General features: G+C 42.5%; 1 protein-coding gene and 1 long non-coding RNA gene across 8 annotated transcripts in view; one reads left to right on the top strand and one right to left on the bottom strand.

Annotated features, from left to right (window-relative positions):
• SH3D19 (SH3 domain containing 19) overlaps positions 1 to 23,584 on the top strand; it is a 179,475-nt gene that overhangs the window by 32,178 nt on the left and 123,713 nt on the right. The window lies entirely within an intron of this gene.
• On the bottom strand, positions 8,541 to 10,667 carry LOC137763631 (uncharacterized). The gene is made up of 3 exons (XR_011073826.1): positions 10,402 to 10,667; positions 9,151 to 9,312; positions 8,541 to 8,953 (listed from the first exon to the last, which is right to left on the bottom strand). It is a non-coding gene; the product is annotated as an uncharacterized lncRNA (long non-coding RNA).

The following is a 23,584-nucleotide window of genomic DNA, read 5'->3' as shown; positions in this document are numbered from 1 at the left end:
TGCAACAGGGGCCTCAGCCATTCCCAAAGGTTGCTCTGGAGCTGGGCTGGCCCTTCAAAGATGCCCTGAACTGAGTCTAGAAGGCTGAGCCCTTGGACTTCTGAATGACTGGGTGCAGGTTACCTGCAGGGGAGGGGGCATTACCTTGGGTGAGGTGGCTCTGGCAGCAGTTCTTGGAATTGGACTTGGCTTCGAACTGTCTGCAGCCAACACTCCTGGTTGCTAGGAAAGTGAACGCTTCAGTCCTGAAGGGGGCTCTGGGCCATGCAGCACAGCATCTGCTACAGAATTCTTCTCTGCGCCTTTTTTGTTTTCTGTACCCATAGTCTGTAGGGTAGTAGGTCTGTGGAGGCAGAATTCAGTGAAGTGTTAAAGCATGTTATTGCTGTCTTGCAGCTTAAAATTTGGGCAAGTTTGACAGAAACACATGAATAATTTTAAAAAAATAAGACCAGAAAATATAGCTGTTTTGGTAAGTGTTATTCAGTTACAAGCAACACAGACTCAATGAAACTAGCTTAAACAGAGAGAGATTATTTTAAAGATATTGTCATGGGCTGCAACGTGTCTCCCCCCGCCCCAAATTTATGTGTTGTGGTTCTAACCCCCAGTACCTTAGAATGTGATCGTACTTAGAGATAGTGTCTCTAAAGAGGTAATTAAGGTAAAATGAGGTCATTAGGGTAGGCCTTAATCCAGTATGACTGATGTCCTTACAAGAAGAGGAAGTTTGGACACATACAGAGGGAGAAGACGGCCATCTACAAGCCAAGAAAGCCTAGAACAGATCTTTACCTCCCGTCCCTCTGGAGGAAACAACCGTGCTGACACCTTGATCTCAGACTTCTCACCTCTGGAACTGTGAGAAAACACATTTCTGTTGTTTAAGCCCCCCCAGTCTGTGCTACTGTGTTATGGCAGCCTTAACAAACCAATACAGATATCTGAGGAACAGTAAGGAGAACAGAGTAGCAAGGACATCTGCAGCTATCCTAGGACAGACTGGAGACCAGGGTGGGAGACTGGAGCTGGCAGGGGGCTCTGGATCCACGACGGCTCGAGAGCTCAGAGCAGCAGTTCGGCATCCTCACTCTGGTCCTCTGCCGTCAGGATGGCCCAGCACTTCCCGTGTCTTTTCATTCTATCCCACTATAAACTACCCAAGTTTTTCCTTATTTTCAGTTCAAATTCCGCAGAATTTGAACAGATGATCTTTTCTTACCAGCCCTTAGGTACATGGCTGTGGACTAAGTGTCTCTGCAGTAAGTGCCCTTGTGCATGATGAGGATGAAAGAATATGGCCAGCTAAGCTGCAGGGACTGTTGTGGTGGGGCGGATGCCACATTTGCTGTATCTCAGTACAGTAAGGTGTTTACTTCTTTCAATACATTTTTTCAGATTTTAGAAGTGAACACTTCAAAAAAAATTAATCTTCCATCTCCTCGTTTACTGACTGCCACAGCTGTCTTTTTCAGATTTAGTTGTCTTCATTTGTGACTGCTTGGTGGGGGTGAAAATCTACTACTATTATATTTATGTTATCTCCTCCATACATTTTTAATGGTTTTTGTTTTATGCATCCTATGTCTTGTGTGTGTGTCGTTTATCCATTCATTCTGGTTATGTGTCCACCACTAGCTGAGCTTTTTATCATCATATGATGACCCTCCCGGTACTTTTCACCTTAATTTTTTCCTGAAATTAATATTGTAACCTGCAATTTTGTCCTGTTCATTTAATCAAAGAAAAGATTCCTTATTCGTATCACAATTGGTATTCCAATTAATTTATTGTATTCACAGGCAATTTTAACTATTTAGTCAACTTACTTAAATATAGCTTTTAAGAGTCAGACCTCCATTTGAGATTTGCCTTCAAGTCACGTTTGGAGTAAAGATCATCTTTTTGCAAAGTTACTACAGGTCTGAACAGGTCTTTCTGTTGATTTATCAAAGGAACAGAATTTGACCAGACACTCCTTTCCCTCTGAGGGTCCTGTGGTTGTCCTAGACCTTTGGACTTTTTAATATCCCTGCACAAATCTGCGGTCGCTGAAAACTCTTTACATATTAATTGGGTCATTCACACGATCTTTTTTCCCTTTTGCTTAAATGTTTTGTGAAAATGTATTTTTGGTTCTAATTTAGTTGGAAATAAACTTTATTGTAACTAAGATATGAGCTCCTTACTATTAAAATTGGAAGTAAAAGGAAAGAATTAAATAGCTATCTTGCTTTTCCTGTCCAAACTGTAGTTCAGGGTGACAAAACGGGCTTAGTTGATGAGGGAAGAATTTCAGCTAATAAATTCTTACTGGTTGGAGTGATAGAATTTGAAAGCAATACTTACAGCTCTTTATGAGATAATTGATTCAGGGGATGATTATCAGTAGTTGAAAGTTTTAGATGAAACAGCTCAGGCTGTTACTATTTGAATGCTCTGTTCAATCTTAACATCATGAAAAGTGGGATAAGGCAGACATGAGCCTCCTGATGTGACATAATGTGAAGGAATACCCAATGAAGTTTTCTTGTCAAAAAAGTGAAACCTGAATCTCTAAAGCTACTTGCACTTATAGCAAATACAGGGGATGAAGGAGTAAGTTAAATTACAAGGCCAAGGAAGTTAACAGTCACATCCAGAATGTGGGACATTTTATAAAACAACTAACACTGGTTTCTATAACAAGTCAATGGTATGAGGGTACAAAGGGAGGGAAACTCCTCTAGGTGAAAAGAAACATAAGAGTCATAAGTGTGTGTGGCCCCTGTTTGGATCCTGATTTAGCAAATCAACTCTAAGAAGACATTTTGATACAAGCGAGGAAATTTGATAATTAACTGGGTATTAGATGTTACGAAGGAAATATTGTTAATCTTGATGGGTGTAATAATGATATTGAGTTATGTAAGAAAATGCCCATTTTTAAAGAGACAGTTGGAACCTATGAGTCCTTTCTAAGTCTAAGCTAAACTCTTCTATCATATTGGAGAAATCGCCTTTGGTTTTCAGCCCACAGAGCTATGCTGTCATTTTTATGGGGAAGACTGCATGACCTTAGGCAAGTCACCTTTCCCCTAAGGCCTGTGTTTTCCCGTTGTACCATGAAGGCAGTGGAATCAGCTGATGATCTCAAAAGTGTCTTTGCAGATGTAACATTGAATTTTGACTTCCTTATCTATTTACCTGTATTTACTTATCTTTATCTATTACCTCCATTACTCCTCTACAAATATTTCATTATTGTTGGTTTAGCAATCAAGAAATGTGTTGGGTCTGCCATTTTAATGCTCCACTTGCTTCTTCTAAGATAAGGAAGTACCAAGGAGTTGGAAGTGAGAGAGCAGGTGCTTGATGTCCACTCTAGAGATTTTCCTGAAGACAGCTCTTACAGCTTTCTGCCTTCTCTTCATGCCCTGTCTCGAGGTCCTAGAGTCTCTGTTCCCAGATCATTACCCTGTTATCATTAACGTTATCTTTAAATACCTCTACCGTACACAATAACTGTTGGTTTGGGAAGTGGCCATGTGGTGGTGTTGCTAAGAGCTTTATTGCTTGCCATGTGGCTGTTGCCTAGTTACAACCTTTTCATCTCAGCAAAATGGGAATAATAATACCTCACAAGATTTTGGTAGGAATTAAATGAGATAGAGGGCAAGTACTTAGCTTGCGTTTAGGCTATTTAAGCACAAAATAATAAATAGTAGCCACTGTTTTTATTATTGTTTTTGTTGAACTAATATCCTAGTTTTAAGTACTAACTTAATTCTGGGCAAACAGGTCATCTTGGTGATGGCTTAGATTGATGTGAATGGTGCGTATAGACCAGGATTTCTCAGCCTTGGCACTGTTGACGTTTGGGGCCAGATGATTCTTTCCTGTGGGGGGCTGTCCTGTGCATTGGGGGACGTTAAGCAGCATCTCTGGCCTTAACCTGCTGGATGCCAGGAGTACCACCCATCCCTAGTGGTGACAACCAAAAATGTCTTCAGACATTGTCAAGCGTCCCCTGGGGTTGGGGTGGGGAGCAGAATCACCCTTGGTTGAGAACCACTGCTGTAGAGTAAGGATGCCACTTCAGGGTGCAGTCTTCTCTTGAGCACCCTGAGAATAAAACAGGGACGACAGTAGATTTGCAAGTCTTGTAGGGTTTTTTTGGTTTTTTTTTTGTTTTTTTGGCCGCAGCTTGCGACACACGGGATCTTAGTTCCTGCATGCCAGGGATCAAACCTGCGCCCCCTGCAGTGGCATCTTAACCACTGGACCACCGGGGAAGTCCCCAAATTCTGTAGCTTTTTATCTGTAGTTCCAGGAAGGGCAAATGGATTCCATTGTTTCTTTTCTAATTCAATCCATCAAATCTATCTATTATATTGATCTGAAAATGAATAATGAATAAATGAAAATGAATAAAATGAATAAATCTCTTTATAAAATGAGTAAATCTCTTTATAAAATTCTCCTAAAGAATAACTGATTTCTCACTGTTTGATTCCACTTACACGAGGTACCTAGAATAGTCTAGTCAAATTCGTGGAGTCAGAAAGTACACTGGTAGATGCCAGGGGTGGGGAGGGGGAATGGGGAGTTAGTGTTTAATGGGGACAGAGTTTCAGTTTAGGAAGGTGAAAAAGTCGGGAGATGGATGATGGAGAGAGTTGCACAACAAGGTGAATGTACTTAGTGCCACTGAACTGTACAGCTAAATATGGTTAAAATAGTATATTTTCTATTATGTGACTTTTACCACAATAAAAAAAACATTTAAAAAAAAGCATAATTGATTTCTCTAGCACATGCGTAGCAGCAACAGACACCTATGCCCTCTATTCAAAGATCCAGTTTGGTCTTTGTTCTTGAACTTGGACAGGAAACTTTTAGTCCAGCTGTAGTTCCACTAACCAGTATGTCCTGGAACTAGTCCATATACTTGGCCTCCGTTATGTCAGGGCCAAGGCCTGGACAGCCTTTGAGGGACAGCCTTCTTCCTCCTCTCGCTCTCCACCTTGTTGTCCAGTCTACGGTTTCCCTCGCCTGCACTCCCCTTCTCCACAGTAGCTCGGAACTCCATCCTACTTGCCCTGAGTCCTACTGCCCTTTAACTAGTTCCCCTCGGCAAGAGTTGGTCCTGTTCTTTTGATCACTAAAATAAAATATTTTTATGTTTATTCACTTATACTAAATAAATTCTTCCTTTCCGTTTTGACAGCTAGCCTTCTACAGTCTATTGCTTTCATTTTGTTATTTAGAAAATAAGATTCGATACTTTCTGTTTGCGACACTAAAATAGATGCTGTTAGAAGAGCGAGAAGATGACTAGAACAGCAGTTTCTCTTCTCAAGGTTGTTCTTATCTATTCAGAAGAAGTAAAGCTGTGTGCACTCAAATAATTACAGATGGAGACTGGAGTATAATAAGAGGTACAAATAACTAGAACCAAAGGGCAGATGTTATTTTGGCATTGTATAAGGAAGATCTTTATTAGAGCTTTCTAACAGTGAATGGAGGTAATTTGGTATAGTGGAAAGAGCCAAATCTTTTGAGTCAGACAGTCCAGGGTAAATCTGTTTAATCAAATATTAGCTGTGTGATCTTAGGCAAGTTACTTAACCGCTCTGATCCTCAGTTGTTTTTGTGTGTGTGTTTTCATTTGTAAAAGTGGAATAAATAATACCTTCTTGAGTTGTTAGGACAAAATAAGATGATTTTTAAAGTGGCCCGCATAGTAACTGATAGAAGGCATAAGTAACTACAAGTTCCTGCCATAGTTAGAGGTAAGATAAAGATGGCATGACCCTCAGAGAATCCACTTTGGCAGGCAGTATGACTAGGCTGAAGTCATCTCAATCTAGGCTCTGGACCCTTAGCTTTTTAGCTTCTAAAATTCCTGTCAGAGCACCTAGAAGAGATCAAATTCAAGAGACTGACTCACTAAAATTTAAGAGACTTGTATATGAACCAGAATGTTGATTTGCAATGAGGACTATTCATTTTTATCATTTGGAATTTGCATTTTTCCCAACCAGGGCACACCTTCTCGATACTGAGTAGGGAAACCAAATTAGTAGGTGGGTGGTGGTTTGAAGAGTCTTCGGATCGGAACAAGTGGAAGTGGCAAATCTCCACAAGCATTTCACTCACTAGGAGGAAATATCCCTTCTTCACAAAAACTGGGTGAAACAGTGCTTCTCCATAACAGAACATGTTTTTCTAAATAAATACAAAGTTTATATTCATCAGAGTCTCTCTTCCTTTACAGCCTAGGGTCTGATGAACACAGAGTTGTCTGGCTTTTGCTTTCTTAGATTCCATGCTGACCATTCCCCTTCCTAATGAGGTTTTTCTTCAGTTTAGTGCTGAATACTGTTGATTACACTTAAGCATTCTCAGGTATGATCTTATTCCTGGTATGCTGCTTTGAGATTATACCCAAACCTCCAAGTTTAGCTTATTCCTAAAACACATAAGACCTGTATTTACTGAAATTTTGGGCATCCTTTCTACAGAAAACGATCTCCTTCCATCTCACCCATTTTGTGTATATTTTACTTAAGTTTCAGTTTTAGAGGATTCTGGTGGGCAAGTGGTGGGACAGTGCCATGTAGTGAAAATAGTTCCCTTTCCTTCATTACCAAAAGTTAGTTAGTTAGTTAGATAGTTTTCCAGTTCTATGATATTAAGAAGCGTAAGATCATCCGTCGTGTCTGTGAAACAAGCAAACATGCCTTGAGCTGAGAGTTGTATCAAAGAACTTGTAAGGTGCCTTCCAACTATTTTATGATTCTAAAACCTGCTGTTATCTCTTTGTTGGATTTCTTGGCTTTAGTATCTAGATCCATCCTCTTCGCTCACATTCTTTTATCATTTTTTACTTATTTAGCATCTCACATGTTTAATAGGTTTATCTCTTCTTTTGCCAAAGCATTTTCACAGTGTCAATTATGCCTTGCTTCCAATTCTGTAGTGCTGTCATCTAAAAAAAATTCTGAGAAGATCTTATTAACATGAATAGTGTTCCTTTGAGAATAAATTGTAATCAATCTTTGAATCCTCCTTATACTTTGTATAATTTTTGCATTTGGAAAATTAATTTTTTTCAAATTTCTTACTATTTTCTTTGTATGTATGGAAAACTTTTTAATGGCCCAGATTTAATTTCCTTATTTTTATGTAATTATCTTATCTTTGCAGTTATTAATGAAAATTTTCATTCTCAAACAGTGATTTTATTGGTATTTAATGAAATTTGAGCAAGGGATGATCATTTTGCTGCTGTTCATTCCACCATCTTGCCCAAACTCCTTCTAATCATTTTTCACTATTATTTGTTGAGTAATATAGAGCATCCTGTATTATTTTAATCAGTATCTTATGAAATCCATAAATCAACTCACTGCTGGCCAGCGTCAGATCCCATGTTCCTAACTACCCTTTGTATACGTATACCACAGGCGCAGGAAAAGGATGGGGATAAAGCAGCCATACGTTTCTTATATGAGACATGTTCTTGGACCCCTCTCTGGTCGTAGGATATTGCAAGTTGGATATCTCTCTAATAAACACCTTCCCTAACCCCAGTGCACCTCTGAGCACAACCCTGAAGTGCTCTTAGTGGGTGGGGTGAACAGGAGACTCCGAAGGCATTCTCCCCGAAAACCTCAATTTAAACCCGCCCCCATGCCTCTGCTTAATCTGTGACCACAAAACACAGTCAGTTTTCGCCTCCCAGCTCCTTAATCCAGACCCTTCCCTTATTGCACTTACAGAAGGCAGCCTTTGAGACGTCCTCAGTGATTCTTATCAGCTCACTTCTGAAGAATAGAATACAATGGAAGTAATGAGATGTCAGTTTTGAGATTAGTCATAGAGAGACTATAGCTTCCATTTGGGGTATTCTCTCTTGCTTTATCTTGTATCACTCACCCTGGGTGAAGCCAGCTGCCCTGATGCAGCCCTGCAGAGAGGCCCGTGTGAGTGAGCTTGAAGCAGGTCCTTTCCAGTTAAGCTTGGAGGTGACTACAGTTTACAGCAGCAGCCTCTTGAAAGACCCTGAGCCAGAACTACCTGGCTAGGCCCTCCCTGATTACTGACCCACAGACACCGAGAGACAGTAAACATTTGCTGTCTTCAGCCGTTATGCTTCGGGGTAATTTGTTATACAGCAGTAGATAGCCGATACACTGCCCTAGGCTCCTTTTGCCTGGCGTGCTTCAACTGAAACCTTCTAATCTTCTGAGTCCCTGCTTTTTCTTCAGAACCCAGTCTAGTCCCAGACTGGGTGGTTTTCATCTTGAGTTCAGCCAAGGGCACACTAGTTAACCTCTATGTACCCTAGCTACTTCTTCTTTAGAATGTGAGGAATTGGTTGGGTCAGGTGATTTCCAGATCCCTTTCAGCCCTAAAGTTCTTTGCTTCTGTATTTCCCAAGGCCCTGACTCCAGTTTCATAAACAAATAAACAAATAAATAAATGAATATGAGAAGTAATAGTTAGAACCAACCAAACTTTATTCATGCCGGGGACCTTGCTTCTCAGGTTGACCTACAGGAGACAAGGCAGCAAGCAGACTGGGCTCCTGGGGGCTGCACCCAGAGGTAGCAGAACTGCATCTGTCTTGCTGAAGCTTCGGAATCTCCTCAAAATCCTCAACTTCTAGAATTTCCACTTTCTCCGTCATTCTTAATTCCCACTTCACCTTGGCCATACTGACCTCAGCCAGTTAGGGTAGCCCTGGGAAAATGAGAGGCAGAAGCACAACGGGGAAGAGCCCGGAGAAGTCCGGCCTGAGGTCAGCGTGCGAGATGGCTGACTTCTCATTCCAAGACTTGTAGAAACTGATGTTTGTAAATACTCCAGGCTCATTGGTTCCAATGCAGTTTGATTCCCAGCTCACCACTCCTGCCAGGACCCAGAAATCCTCCACTTTACACTTCAGGGGATCTCCTCTACTGCCCTGGGGAAGAGAGGAAAGATGGCTGGGCCATGCACGGGGCAAAGGGAGAGACTCCAATAATTTAGCCACGAGCGGTGGAGTTAGGGCCTATCCAGACACTTCTGGGTTCACGCAAGGACCCCGAAGCTACGAGACATGGAGGAAGCACACTGGGGAATGGAAGGGCTCTGAAAGGTGCCTATAGGATGGATTCTTACTATGCACTGATTGTCTGCCCCACTGGGAGCCTGGAGCAGATCATGGCTTCACTGATGGGCTCGACTCCATGCAACGAGCTTTCTTTCTGTAGCAGTTATTGCATGTCTGGAGATCATCGAGGGGCACTTTTAGCTCCTTCAGTGTATAAGATGGTTTCATAGCTGTAAGGTCAAAAAGAGTCAAAGTTGTCTTAAAAAATTAGGAAGCAACTTTCAGCTATGGATAGAGCTTTCATGCCTTTGATTTTCAGGGATAGCTCTGATTTCAAGTTTCTGCCCCCATAACAGGCAGCACTCTGATTTCTGGTTTGGCAAATGGTCTAAAGGCTGAGTTCCCTGGGTCTGAACAAGACTGATGGCAGTTGCTCCTGCTGTACCACAAAAAACAGAAGAATCTTTTGATTCAGAAAAACCTAAAATCATGAAAGATGTAGGATTAAGTTGTTTGGCTTTGGAATATATTTTTATATTCCATAGAACATAAGAAGGTGGATCTAATGGATTAAGAAGAGTCAAGACTATTGAGGGCTTCCCTGGTGGCACAGTCATGAAGAATCTGCCTGCCAATGCAGGAGACACGGGTTCGAGCCCTGGTCTGGGAAGATTCTACATGCCGCGGAGCAACTAAGCCCGTGCGCCACAACTACTGAAGCCCACGTGGCTAGAGCCCGTGCTCTGCAACAAGAGAAGCCACCGCAATGAGACGCCTGTGCACCACAATGAAGAGTAGCCCCCGCTCGCTGCAACCAGAGAAAGCCTGCATGCAGCAATGAAGACCCAATGCAGCCAAAAATAAAAATAAATAAATTAAAAAAAAAAAAAAGGACTATTGATACATGAAGCCCTACTCTCCTAGTCTGACTTGGGACCTGCTGAGCACTCTTAACTTTCCTGGACCCATCTTTGTGTCTACTTCCCCCTACCCACCTACCCACACACACTCTACCCAGGTGCCGAAGGAGAACTGACAACTCTCCTTAAATTCATTGCCCTGTCCTTTTTACTTTTAAGGTCTTAGTAGTATTGTGAAACAAGAGCAGAAGCAGATGTAAATAAGCAAAGCAATTACAGCAGCAGAAGTATGAAGGAGGCAGAGGGAAGCTGGGGGTCGAGGAGAACTGAAGTCCACAGTACCTCGGATTAATTGCCAGAGAGCGAGAGCGCACCGTATCTGGTGCCAGGAGTGGGATAGAGAGTAGGGGGAGGGACTGTCAGTGGAGGAAACAGCTCAGAAAGTCTACTTATCCTCACATTGGGATATCCCAGAATTGCCCCATCCAGTCACCCAGCAGGAGGTTGAGTTCTTCAGCTGGACTGCCGATGAAGGGAGGCAGATGGGCAGGACAGTGGGGCCAAAGGAAACCAGGTGGGCCAGTTCTGCCACAGGAATGGCGCTGGATGCATTTCTCTGTAAGTCGGGGTACGGAACAATCCTGGACACGGTGATGATCATCGTTTTGGAGTCTTGGTGACCAGAGACCTGAAGTGACCCCACCAATACCTTGTATTTTCTGGTGTCCTTAGACCTGAGAAGAAGAGGAGCAGAACAAGTACCGTGGGTTTCTTGTGACTCTGTCATGGAGTGTCACAGCAGAGCCCAGAGTTCTGGAGGTTGTATTTTTTGTCTAGCTCTTCCTAAGCATATGTTCCTTCAATAAGTGCTGAGCATCGCCTGAAAATATAAATGAGACTTAGACATGATCTGGCTCTCACAGGGCTTTTGGTCTCAAGGATTGTGTGTGTGTGTGTGTGTGTGTGTGTGTGTGTGAGAGAGAGAGAGAGAGAGAGGGTGGAGGAGAGGGAGGGAGGGAGGGAGAGAACACACAAGTAAACAGGTATAAAATTTTAAATTGTGATAAATTTTATGAAGAAAACAGGATTTTGAGGTAGAGAGTAAAAGATGGGCGAAGAGCCTATGAATTGGTGATCGGGGAAGGTCTCGTTGAAGAGGTAACTTTTCAACTGAGTCCCACAAGGTGGGAGTCAGCCATGAGAAGAGCTATAAGGAAGAGCATTCCAGAGGGAATAGCGTATGCAAAGGCGCTGAGCGTAAGAAAGAGCTTGGCAGTTTCTAGGAACTGAAGTATACCTGGAGTAGAATGGGATGATGTTAGGGAAATGAGCAGATACCTGGCAATTCATGGCTTATAGGTTTTATTCTAGGTGCCTGAGCAGCGACTGGAGGATTTGAAGGAGGGAATGACATGATCCTGCCTCTGACTTTTAAAAAAAATCACTTTGTTGTGTGTATGAAGGTAGCAAAACTTATTTTGCTGTTGCAGTGGTCCAGAACATTTGTGCTGGAGTCAAAGTATTCTGTGGAAGTAAAACTGAAGAATTCGTGTGTGCAGTGAATATGAAGGGTGAGGGAAAGTGAGGCTTCATATTTCTGGCTTGAGCAACTGGCTGTGTTGTTGAATGAGATGGGAAGAAAGGGAGAGAAAAGGTTTGGGGATATTGCTGGTGGTAGAATTTTAGTTCTCTTTTGATTACATCATCTTTGAGATACCAGTGAGATATCTGAATGGAAATGCATCAGAATTAGAGTTCAGTGCTAGTGATGTACATGTGGATGTTAACAAATCTATGACATTTTAAACCATGGGAATAGATGAGGCCACCTAGGGAGAGTGAAGAGGGCTCAGAACTGTGCATCCAGAGTGGTGTGAGGATGTTGGGCATGCAGTAGAGGGAGTGGCTCCCCCTGGGGAATGTCTCCTTGGGTAGAGAATTAGATGGGGGGTGGCGGGGGTGTGTGACATTTTCTAGGCACTCATTTCAGTCAAGATGATTGTCAGATGTAAAGAAACCCGAAGTCTAAGAGTAGTCGTATTGAGCTGAGAGCTAGGGCAGGAAACATCTGGACCCACTTCTTAGGCACAGATACTGTATTGGGCAGTGCAAGGTAAACTCCTCTCTGACCTCAGCTCAGGAGGTCCAGTCACCCTCATCCCTGATGGGTCTGCCCGAAGCAAGGCCCCGCACTCACCAGAAGCAGCTTGCCACTGTCAGTACCCACTGCTTTCAGATGAGGGTGGCCACACAGATGTGAAACAAGCCCTGGTGGTTGCTGACCTGCCTGGGCCACTGCCCCACGTTGGCCTCCGTGCCTGAGGCAGCGCCAGGTAAGACCGCGGGCTGCCCACAGACTGCGGACAAAGTGGAGAAAGTCCTGGGAGGCCTGCCCCCTCCCCACACTGGTGTCCCCTCCTCCCTCCTCCTTCGCCCCATCCCCCCGCCCCCCCCATGCTGGCCCTGGCTGGGGCGCCTTACTTGACGTCACGAGATTCTTTGGTTCCTCCTCATCTGTGCCTAGGAAGAGAAAAGGTTGACCGCGGGACACCCAGGACGGCTTCTTATTGCCAAGGGCGGCCCACACCCCAGGCCCTGTGCAGCCCCCGCCTGGGACTCTCCTCACCCCAGGGGTTCACCTGAGATCCCCAGCAGAAGGGGCAGCAGGAAGACGCAGCCCGCAGGGCCCATGTTTCTGTCCTCAGAGCCAGCACTTCCTGCCTTCTGGACTCAGGCTCCCAGGGCGAGGCCCGCCCCGGGGTGGGGGTGGGGGCGGGGGGGGGGGGGGAGAGGGGCGGGGCCCGCTTCTCCTCCTAGCTGGATCCTCGGCTTCGCCCCCTCCTGTCCTTTGGTCCTCACCCTGGCCAGCCCAGATACTGAAGGGTGCAGCTGCAGGACCCAGGGGGCGGAGCTAGGGCCCGAGGCGCCGCCTGCTGTCCGGGCAGAGCAGGGTGCCTGGGCTTCCTGCCTGTGGGGGGAGGAGGGGCCGTTGGGGGAGGGCGCTGGAAGGAGCAGGGCTCACAGTGCAGAGACCCCGGTGTGGGCCGAGGCCAGGCTCACAGGCTCCCTCTGCCACATCTCAGGGACTTGCCCTAGTTGCTCCCATCTTCTCCCCCGCCCCCCGGCCGAGGGTGAACAGTCCAGGGCAGGTCCCTGAGCTTGGGTCGCGAAGGACTGTGCAGAGGGCTGCCCCAAGTCTTTGGCTTCGAGAACGGCTACAGGACTGACAGGAGAAGATAAAAAAGAGGAAATAAGCCAGTCATTTAGCTGACCAATGTGTCCTGCTTTCTCACTTTCCCTTTGCTGCTTCAATCTCTACCTGTTGTAACTGGTTCCTTGCCTCCCTAAGTCAGGGAATATTTATTGGATGTTTATTGTGTACAAGGAGCAGGACCTATAAAGGAGCATGAATCATGGGGGTGCCTGCCCCCCAGGAGCTGACAGTCTAGTCCTAGAGAGGCAGAGTAAGGAAGTAACCCTGGAGGTTTTGCCTTATGATTGGTACCCTGTTCATTACAAAAGGAGGGGCGGGTGGCTCTGAGACCCGAGGGCAGAGCGCTGGGTCCTGGTCCAGAGTGTTGAGCCCCTTTCCTGGCTCTGCCACAGACTGGTTTTGAGAACTTTTAAAGTTAGACAAGACACAGAACCTAAGTGCTGAGCAAGTGTTGCTGCTGTTTTTAAAAACATGGCAATGCTGCGACAGTTATTGAGACTCTAACGTTCCATGCCTGTTGCTTGGCACAGGAGGGCATCATGGGTACATAAAATGAACGGGATTAGAAAGCCTGTGGGAGTAAGGGGGAGCTTATACTTGCAAATATCAAGAATGGGATTATTACAGTTACTGAAATCAAGAATTTATTTAACTTGAAGCTTTCAAGATCAAGGTGTGGGGAAAAAAAAAAGATGAACTACATAGCTCACATCATCTGATAATAGGAACCATATTCTTTAGTCAGGAGATAACTTTTTCCCCCTTGGCAATTAATTCAATGAGTTTGTTACAATAGTATAAAAAGCACATTTATAGGTGACTAAGAAACATTTCTTGTTTTTTATATTATCTCTCACTGAATGGTGATGCCATCATTTTGAATCACGATTAAGTCATTTCTGTGAAGAACTAAACTAACTTAAAAGAAGTATTGATATTTCTCGTTATGTAACTTGAAATAAAAGTAGAATTTAGAGAAGATGCCTCTTGCGCTTTCAGATGCCACTCTTGCCAGCTGTGCTTTGGTGGGGTCCACATTCTCTAGATACCCTTTGGACTGTCTTGACGTTTTACTGATGTTTTATTTCCTAAGGAAGCTGGCTCTTATTGCTGCCTCTATGAGATCCCACCTCAGCTTTGCCTGGTTGTCGGCTGTAGGAAGGATAGTTCCAGAGCCAAATGAAAGTACCAAAGACCTCAGGATACCAAGTCTCTTCTGTCCCTATTTAGAAGAGAATAGATAAGGTCTCAGAATAGAAAACAAAAATAATTATAGCCATGAGGCCTGAAGTTAGATACCAGTGTTAAGATACTAATGTGTATAATTAATAGTGTAGACAATTAAAAATTCTAGAGCAGGAAGGACTGTTTAAAATCTTTGTTATAATTCAAGGTTTTTTTTTTTTTTGGTTTACAAAAAGAATGAACTAGTGTCTACAAATGTTAAATTGATTCTAAACAGTTTAACGTGATCAGTTACAGAAGCTTGATAGTATTTTACGTTTGCGTAACATTTTCATCCACACGTTGACTCCGTGAGGGACGCATGTTTTCATTTCTGTTTTATAAATGAGGAAACTGAGGATCTTGGAGGTTAAATGACTTAACGAGTTGTATCATACTGTTCACTAGCAAAGCTGGGCGTTGCTTCTATTTCCTAGACTAGTAATCAGATTTTAATCTAAATCTCCTGATTTGTTGTCTAGAAATCTGCCTCCATGCTCTGGCAGCCTCCCAGGTCCAGGGTCAACACTCATTTATGTAGCAGTCACGTTCTCAGTGCCCATGCCAGGTGCTGTTCTAGAATAGTGGGGTAACAACATAGAAGAAGCCCGGCATCATGGAGTTTATATTCTAATTTTAGGTCAGATCATGACAAGTTCTTTGGAGAAAAGTAAAACAGGATAGGGATGCTGGGGTGGGCATCACTTTTAAATAGAGCAGTCAGGGGAGGCACCGCTGAGGTGATTTCTGAGCAGGAATTTGAGGAAAGAGAGGCAGTGAGCCAAGGGGTTATCTGGGATAAAGAGGTTGAAGCACAGAGCATAACTTACAAGGTTCCTGAGCAGGGGTGTGTTTGGGATATTTGAGAAACACTGAAGCTAGAGCAGAGTGGGCCAGGGGCTCCAGTGATAGGAAATGAGGTCAGACAAGGAACAAGGCCAGACCACGTGGGCCCTCATAGGCTCCTGTGAGGCCTTTGGTTTCTATTCTAAATAGAATGGCAACATTTTGACCTGACTTAAAGTTTTAAATGGATTCCATCGGCTACTGGATTGAGAATGGTCGGGGGTAGAAACAGGGAGACCAGTCAGAAAACTATTGCAGTCATTTGGGCAGGAGGTGATGGTGGCTTTGGACCAGGGCCATTGAGACAGAAATGGTAAGAAGTGGCAGATTCTGGTTGCATTTTGAAGGCAGAGCGAATGGGACCTGCTGATGGATTGGTTGTGGGTAGGAGTCAATAATGACTCCAAGGTTTTTGGCCTGAGCCCCCGGAAGTGTAGGCTATCCATTTACTGAGATGGGGTGCACTGTAGGAGGAGGAGGTTGTTGAGGGGTAGACAAGAAGTTCATTCATAGGCATGTTAAGTTTAAGATGCCTGATAGGGACTTCCCTGGTGGTCCAGTGGTTAAGAATCCGCCTTCCAGTGCAGGGGACGCGGGTTCGATCCCTGGTCGGGGAACTAAGATCGCACATGCCACGGGGCAACTAAGCCCGTGCACCGCAACTACTGAGCCCACACGCCTCAACTAGAGAGCCCACGTGCCACAAACTACAGAGCCCATGTGCTCTGGAGCCCACCCGCCACAACTAGGGAGAAGCCCACACACCTCAAGGAAGAGCCTGCACGCCGCAACGAAAGGTCCCGCACGCCGCAACGGAGATCCCAAGATCCCAACACAGCCAAAAATAAACAAGTAAAGTATTTTTTTTTAAAAAAAGATGCTTGATAGATGTCCAACTGGAGATGTCCACTAGGCAGTTGAATATACCAATCTGGAATGAGGAGATTCCACAAACTGAAGGGCTAGATCAGGGTGCTGTCAGCATGTCATAGTATTTAAAGCCAAGAGATGAGATAAGGTCACCTAGGGAGTGAACACTCCCTAGGTCACCTAGGTCACCTAGGGAGTGAACATAAATAAAACCCTCTGTGAGTTTTAAGGCCTGATCACACCAAAGTTGGGATGAGATAAGAAGGAACCAATAAGAGACTGAGAGGAAAGCAGAGAGGAAGGCAGAGAACTGACAGAAGTATTCTGGAAGCCAAGTATGTAGAGAAAGTGTTTCAAGAAGGAAGAAGTGATTGGCTGCCAAATGCTGCAAACAATGAAGAACTGACCATTGGATTTGGTATCGTGAAATGGATTCAAGAGAAAGAGGAGAGTAATTGGAGACAGCAAATATAGGCAATTTTTAAGAGTAGGTTTGCTATTAAAGGAAGTAGAGACACAGCGGGCAGAAGAACCTGGGTGGTGCGGAGTTTTTAGTTCTTGTTTTGTTTTAAGATGAGGGAAATTACATCATGTTTGTGTGCTGATGGAATTATCCAGCAAAGAGGGGGAAATTGATGATGCAGGAGAGAAAGTGAGAGAATTACTGAAGTGGTGTCTTTGACAGACAGGAGAGGACTGAGCCTAACTCACTAGTTGGGGGTGAGGATGCTTAGATTGGAGCACAGACTGGTCTTTCCTGCAAGAGCACAAGCAAGCATATGGGCACAGATGCCCGCTGGTGGGAGATGTCGTCTGCTGATGGCTTTCATTTCCTCAGTGAACTAGGAAAGACATCATCTGCTGAGGATGGGAAGGGAAGTGTTGAGGACTTAAGAAGGAGTGAACTGAGTGTGGGAGATGAATGGACCGGAGAAATATGACTGCTGAGCACAGAAAAGTATCCACTTGAATTTGAAGTGAAATTGGCACAGTTGTGTGTTCACAAGCAGCGTTCAGTAACATGGGTGGAAGCATAGAGAGGGCAGAAGGTTGACTGTAACCGGGTTGAGGGTTTCTGACGAGCATGTGGTGAAGAGGGAGGGAGAAGGGAGTGATTATAATGATACATCAGGAACTTCAGCTGGAAAGGAGGGAAGTAAGGAATGAGGGGGGGGGCGCTGTGCAGAGAGTAAAGCAAGGTAAAAATCAGTGGATTATAAATCCTAATAGTGTTGAAAAATATTGGAATTGGCATTTTTGCTATAAGGAGTTGGGAGAGAGACAATTAATGTTCTGGGAAGGTGAGCTGCTTAACATTGAGATCAAGGAGAGGGTGCAGTTCTTGGTGATCCCGAGGCCAGGGAGGACCACAGAAGAAGCATCTGAGGCTGGGTGAAAAGATCAGTTAGTCCTGAAGGCGGATTATGGTGGAAAGGCAGTGAATGTTAGGCTTATCAGCAGCATGCAGAGATCCGTGGCTCTCCTTTCACTTTCCCTGAGTCCTTCAGAGTGAGGGCCAAGATAGATTTCAACCCATGTTTATGGTTCCAAAGTCAGTGCTCTTTCCACTTCTCCAAGAGTCTATTTTCTGTTGACTTTTATCATTGGAAGAAATTCTTGATGCTCAAAGAAGTTTTGCTAATCTTAGATCTAAATACCTCCTGACTGGATTATGCATGTTTGAACATGTAAAAATATTTTCATGTTAAATTAAGTTTAATCTTTTACTAAATGTTCCCTATTGTATGGGGAGAACTTTGAAGCAAGGATCAGAAATCAGATGACACTAATGCTTCCTAATTAAAGAAATTTCTACTTAATGCTAACTAAAAATACATTGGCTGGACTTCTAGTCAGCTGGGTTTAATTCTCAGCCCTAAATTCCTGAACATTATGGGTAAAACACTTTGTCCAGTTTAGAAATAGCCAGACTCTTATTAGGGGAAAAAAAGAAATTAAGAAAATGAAAATTATTTAAAACTATTTTATTGTTAGAGAACAAGGTTAACGTGAAATAAAGAAGAATGGCAATCTCTGATGTGTCAAAAGGCAGGGTGATCATATTTTAGTATTTGCTTCCTATTGCTTGCTGCCCATGGGGCTATTAAGAATAAGTGTTTCTGGAAGTCTCAGTACTGAAGATAGGAAAATGAGAACAATCATACTGCTTTTTTTCCATGAGTACCAGGTAGCTTTAATGAGCGATGAGAAAATTATACCACTTGTGCACAGCACCACATTGTTTTCTCAAAAGTAAAGAACTTTTTAATATAATATAGTCACATTATATACAATTCGACTCAAGATTTGACTCTACTCTTTTATTTAATCCATATAAAATAGATGCATCTGTTTGTAAACATTAAGGTTATAGACTTGTACTATTAAAATGGAGGGGCAGGAGATGGCAGCAGGGATTGAGTCTAAATGGGCAGAAGGGATCTTTTTAGGGTGATGAGAATGTTTGAAAATGATTGTGATAATGATTGCACAACTGTAAATTTACTAAAAATCATTGAATTGTACGCTTCAAACAGGTAAATTTTATGGCATGTAAATTATGCTTCAGTAAAGCTGTTAATTTTTTTTAATGAAATGGAAAGTATGTGACCATAGCTGACCCCGGAAGACAGAAAATCTGAAAGAAAATTTATTATTGATGAAATAAAGCTGTTAAAGAGCTACCCTCCCTTCCCTCTCCTTCAGGTTTGCAAGGCACATCTGTCACACCTTAACAAATCATCCCAATATGATTTTAAACTGTTTCAGAAGATAGGAAATGAAGGGAAGTTTCCATATTCCTTTTTATGAAGGGAAAATAACGTTGATATTGAAACAAGGAAAAGATATTTCTCCTAAAATAAAAACAGAGATCAGTTTTGCTGTGGATATTGAAACAAAAATCGTTGGAAGAAAAATTATAAAATAGAATTCAGTATCACATTTGAAAAGTAACATACAAAACAGCAATGTAGTATATGCTGAATAGTTTGGGCTCTGGAGCTGGACTGGCTTGGAATCCCAGTACCAGGACCTAGCTTCGTGACCTCAGCAAAGTAACTCAACTTCTTTCTTTTCTCGTCAGTAAAGTGGGACCAGTAAATAAGAGAACTTACTTCATAGGGTTCTTGTGAAGGCTGAATGAGTAAAGCACTTAAGTAAGTGCCTGACACTCAGTAAATGTTGAATATGATAATAACTGCATAGCTTATAAAAGTATGAATGTGTCAATTTATTTTGTCATTCCTCTATTGTTGATCACTTGGATTTGCTGTTATAAAGAACAATGCAATAATTATCTTCATATGGAAATTTCCCTCACTTTTCTCTCCTGAAGATACATTTTTAGGAGTAGCATTTTGGAGAAAAAGCCATAAACTTTTTAAAAAAAGTTATTGAAGTATAGTTGATTTACAGTGTTGTGTTAATTTCTGCTCTACAGCAAAGTGATGCAGTTACACATATATATTTAAGTTCTTTTGCATATTCTTTTCCGTTATGGTTTGTCACAGGATATTGAATATAATTCCCTGTGCTATACAGTAGGACCTTGTTGGTTATCTATTCTATATATTGATGTAATATATAGTTTGCATGTGCTAATCCCAAACTCCCAATCCATCCCATCCCTCCCCCACTCCCTTCCCCCTTGGCAACCACAAGTCTGTTCTCTATGTCTGTGAATCTGTTTCTGTTTTGTAGATAAGTTCATTTGTGTCATATTCTAGATTCCACATATAAGTGATATCATACGGTATTTCTCTTTGTCTTTCTGACATATTGCACTTAGTATGATAATCTCTAGGTCTATCCATTTTGCTGCAAATGGCATTATTTCATTTGTTTTTATGGAAAAGCCGTAAACTTTTTAAAGGCCCATATTGCTCTTCAGAAAGATCATACCCCTTCCTACCGATGGTGATAAGAGTGTTTATATTTGCATTACTCCTACCACTATTGAACATCATCATTGCAAAGAAAATCTGAGGTGATTTGATTAGCCCCAAATAGAATGTAATCGTTTTATCTTCATTTATTGAGAGCATACAACGCAACCTTAACTTAAACATTGTCCCAAAACACCTGAAACCCTGAAAAATAGAAATGTTTTCAGTGTTCCTCTAGATGGATACCTGGAGTTGAGTTTTCATTTTCATATTCAAATTTTACATGCTGTTAGGATATTTGCCTTTTGTAGCTTTGCTTTAGCTACTTAATCTGATGGAGAAATTTTTCCTAAAAACATTAGTTAAAAAATAATCTACCAAAACAGTTGCCACCAGGGAAAACTGTTTATATTTTCAGCTTTATTTTAATTAGTTATTTTGCCTCCAAGACAGTTCTAAAGTCATGTATCTTTCCAGTCCTTCTCTGTATTGTTCCTTCTCCAGGTAACTTCATCCCAATCTTCCGAATGACTTTTTTTTTTGGCCGTGCCTCACGCGCGGCATGCAGGATCTTAGCTCCCTGACCAAGGATCAAACCCATGCCTCCTGCAGTGGAAGCACGGAGTCTTAACCACTGGACCACCAGGGAAGTCCCCCAATCTTTTTTTTTTTTTTTTTTTAAATTAATTAATTTATTTATTTTTGGCTGTGTTGGGTCTTCGTTTCTGTGCGAGGGCTTTCTCTAGTTGCCGCGAGCGGGGGCCACTCTTCATCGCGGTGCGCAGGCCTCTCATTATCGCGGCCTCTCCTGTTGCGGAGCACAGGCTCCAGACTCGCAGGCTCAGTAGTTGTGGCTCACGGGGCCAGTTGCTCCGCGGCATGTGGGATCTTCCCAAACCAGGGCTCGAACCCCTGTCGCCTGCATTGGCAGGCAGATTCTCAACCACTGCGCCACCAGGGAAGCCCAGTCCCCCAATCTTTAAACTCTTTGGGAACTGAGAATGGATCAGGTCTCAGAGAAAGACTCATAAGACTGCATTGGGCCAGTGTAAATCCATCCAATTAAATCTGAATTTAGATGACTTTTCAACTAGAGCGCACCAAGGAACTTCTATGATCTTTTACAGGGAACAGGTATGTCTGTCCTAGGACTATCTAGCAGAGCCTTGGGTACAGTCATCACTAAAAGCCGGGAGGGTGAAAAGAACCCATCTCTGTACTGGATTTGTTCTCCTGCAGACTTGACACTTCAAAGGGAGGAGTCCCTTTTCCTGTAGTAGAACTTCCATCTGAAATCTTGCCATATAGCGAGGTCTCCTTAGTTTTTCCCTAAAAAACAAATTAACAGGGAACTGTGTCTTGTTACACTATTTACTCAAGACTTGAACGAATTAATATTAATATATTAGTTTTAAGACTTAAAGTCAGAAAGTTCAGCGGTACTAAAATTCCTTAGAAGTTTATTCTTGTATATATTTGAATTCTATTTAATAGAGATTGTTCCTGTTCACCTGTCGTGTTTCCTATGACTATGTTTTAGACACAGCCATACCCATTGACACGTGGTTAACATTTCAATCCAATATGGGAAACATGTTCTCTGTACAGATTAATTATTTTAAACTGGACGGCACAACTGAGAGACTACCACGGTTCTGACGTGCACTAACGTCTCAGGCTCTTCCAGAATGTATGTTTCACTTGACATATGTATCTTATGGTCTCTGACTATAACATGGTATAGTTAGGCCTTTTAAAAATAAACCTTGGATTTATATTTAAATCTTAGTTTTAATCTCCTTTTTTGTAGTTGTTATTTCCTTTTAATTTTTTAATTGAAGTATAGTTGACATACAATATCATTTTAGTTTCAGGTATACAGCATAGTGATTCAACATTTATATACATTATGAATTGGTCACTGTAAGTCTAGTAAGCATCTGTCACCATACAAAATTACTATAATATTATTGACTCTATTTTCTGTGCTGTACATTACATCCCCGTGACTTAATTATTTTATAACTGGAAGTTTGTACCTCTTAATCCCCTTGGCCTATTTCACGCCCCCCCCAACCACTTATTGCTTTTTTTTTTAAGGTAATTCTGAGAAAAAGTCATTTCTGTTATCCTCAGATGTAGAAAGAAGCAATTTAGAATCAAGTATTAGCATCCTCCTTTCTTAACCTAGTTGCAGATTCTGTTTTCCTTAGGTTAACTGGATGTTGAGCTTTCCCCCATGCCCTATTAAGGTTTGCTTTTTTTTTTTAATAGATCTTTATTGGAGTATAATTGCTTCACAATACCGTGTTAGTTTCTGTTGCACAACAAAGCGAATCAGCCATATGTATACACATGTCCCCGTATCCCCTCCCTCTTGAGCCTCCCTCCCATCCTCCCTATCTCACCCCCTAGGTCATCACAGAGCACGGAGCTGATCTCCCTGTGCTATGATGCTGCTTCCCACCAGCCAACTCTTACATTCGGTAGTGTATACATGTCGATGCTACTCTCACTTCGCCCCAGCCTCGCCCTCCCACCCCATGTCATCAAGTCCATTCTCTATGCCTACCTCTTTATTCCTGCCCTGCAACTAGGTTCATCAGTACCTTTTTTTTTTTTTTTTTTTTGAGATTCCATATATATGCATTAGCATACAGTATTTGTTTTTCTCTTTCTGACTTACTTCACTCTGTATGACAGACTCTGGGTCCATCCACCTCACTACAGATAACTCAATTTCGTTTCTTTTTATGGCTGAGTAATATTCCATTGTATATATGTGCCACATCTTCTTTATCCATTCATCTGTCGAGGGACATTTAGGTTGGTTCCATGTCCTGGCTATTGTAAATAATGCTGCAATGAACATTGTGGTGCATGTCTTTTTTTGAATTATGGTTTTCTCAGGGTGTATGCCCAGTAAGGGGATTGCTGGGTCATATGGTAGTTCTATTTTTAGTTTTTTAAAGATCCTCCATACTGTTCTCCATAGTGGTTGTATCAATTTACATTCACAGCAGCAGTGTAGGAGGGTTCCCTTTTCACCACACCCTTTCCAGCATTTATTGTTTCTAGCTTTTTTGATAATGGCCATTCTGACCAGCATGAGGTGATACCTCATTGTAGTTTTGATTTGCATTTCTCTAATAATTAGTGATGTTGAGCATCTTTTCATGTGCCTCTTGGCCATCTGTATGTCTTCTTTGGAGAAATGTCTATTTAGATCTTCTGCCCATTTTTTAACTGGACTGTTCGTTTTTTGATATTGAGCTACATGAGCGGCTTGTAAATTTTGGAGATTAATCCTTTGTCAGTTGCTTCATTTGCAAATATTTTCTCCCATTCTGAGGGTTGTCTTTTCGTCTTGTTTATGGTTTCCTTTGCTGTGCAAAAGCTTTTAAGTTTCATTAGGTCCCATTTGTTTATTTGTGTTTTTATTTCCATTTCTCTAGGAGGTGGGTCAAAAAGGATCTTGCTGTGATTTATGTCATAGAGTGTTCTGCCTATGTTTTCCACTAAGAGTTTGATAGTCTCTGGCCTTACATTTAGGTCTTTAATCCATTTTGAGTTTATTTTTGTGTATGGTGTTAGGGAGTGT

Source organism: Eschrichtius robustus, chromosome 4 (genome assembly GCF_028021215.1).
Source record: "Eschrichtius robustus isolate mEscRob2 chromosome 4, mEscRob2.pri, whole genome shotgun sequence".
NCBI classification, from domain to species: Eukaryota; Metazoa; Chordata; class Mammalia; order Artiodactyla; family Eschrichtiidae; genus Eschrichtius; species Eschrichtius robustus.
The sequence above is the reverse complement of the archived record's forward strand: the minus strand, read 5'-3'. Positions and strand labels throughout refer to the sequence as shown.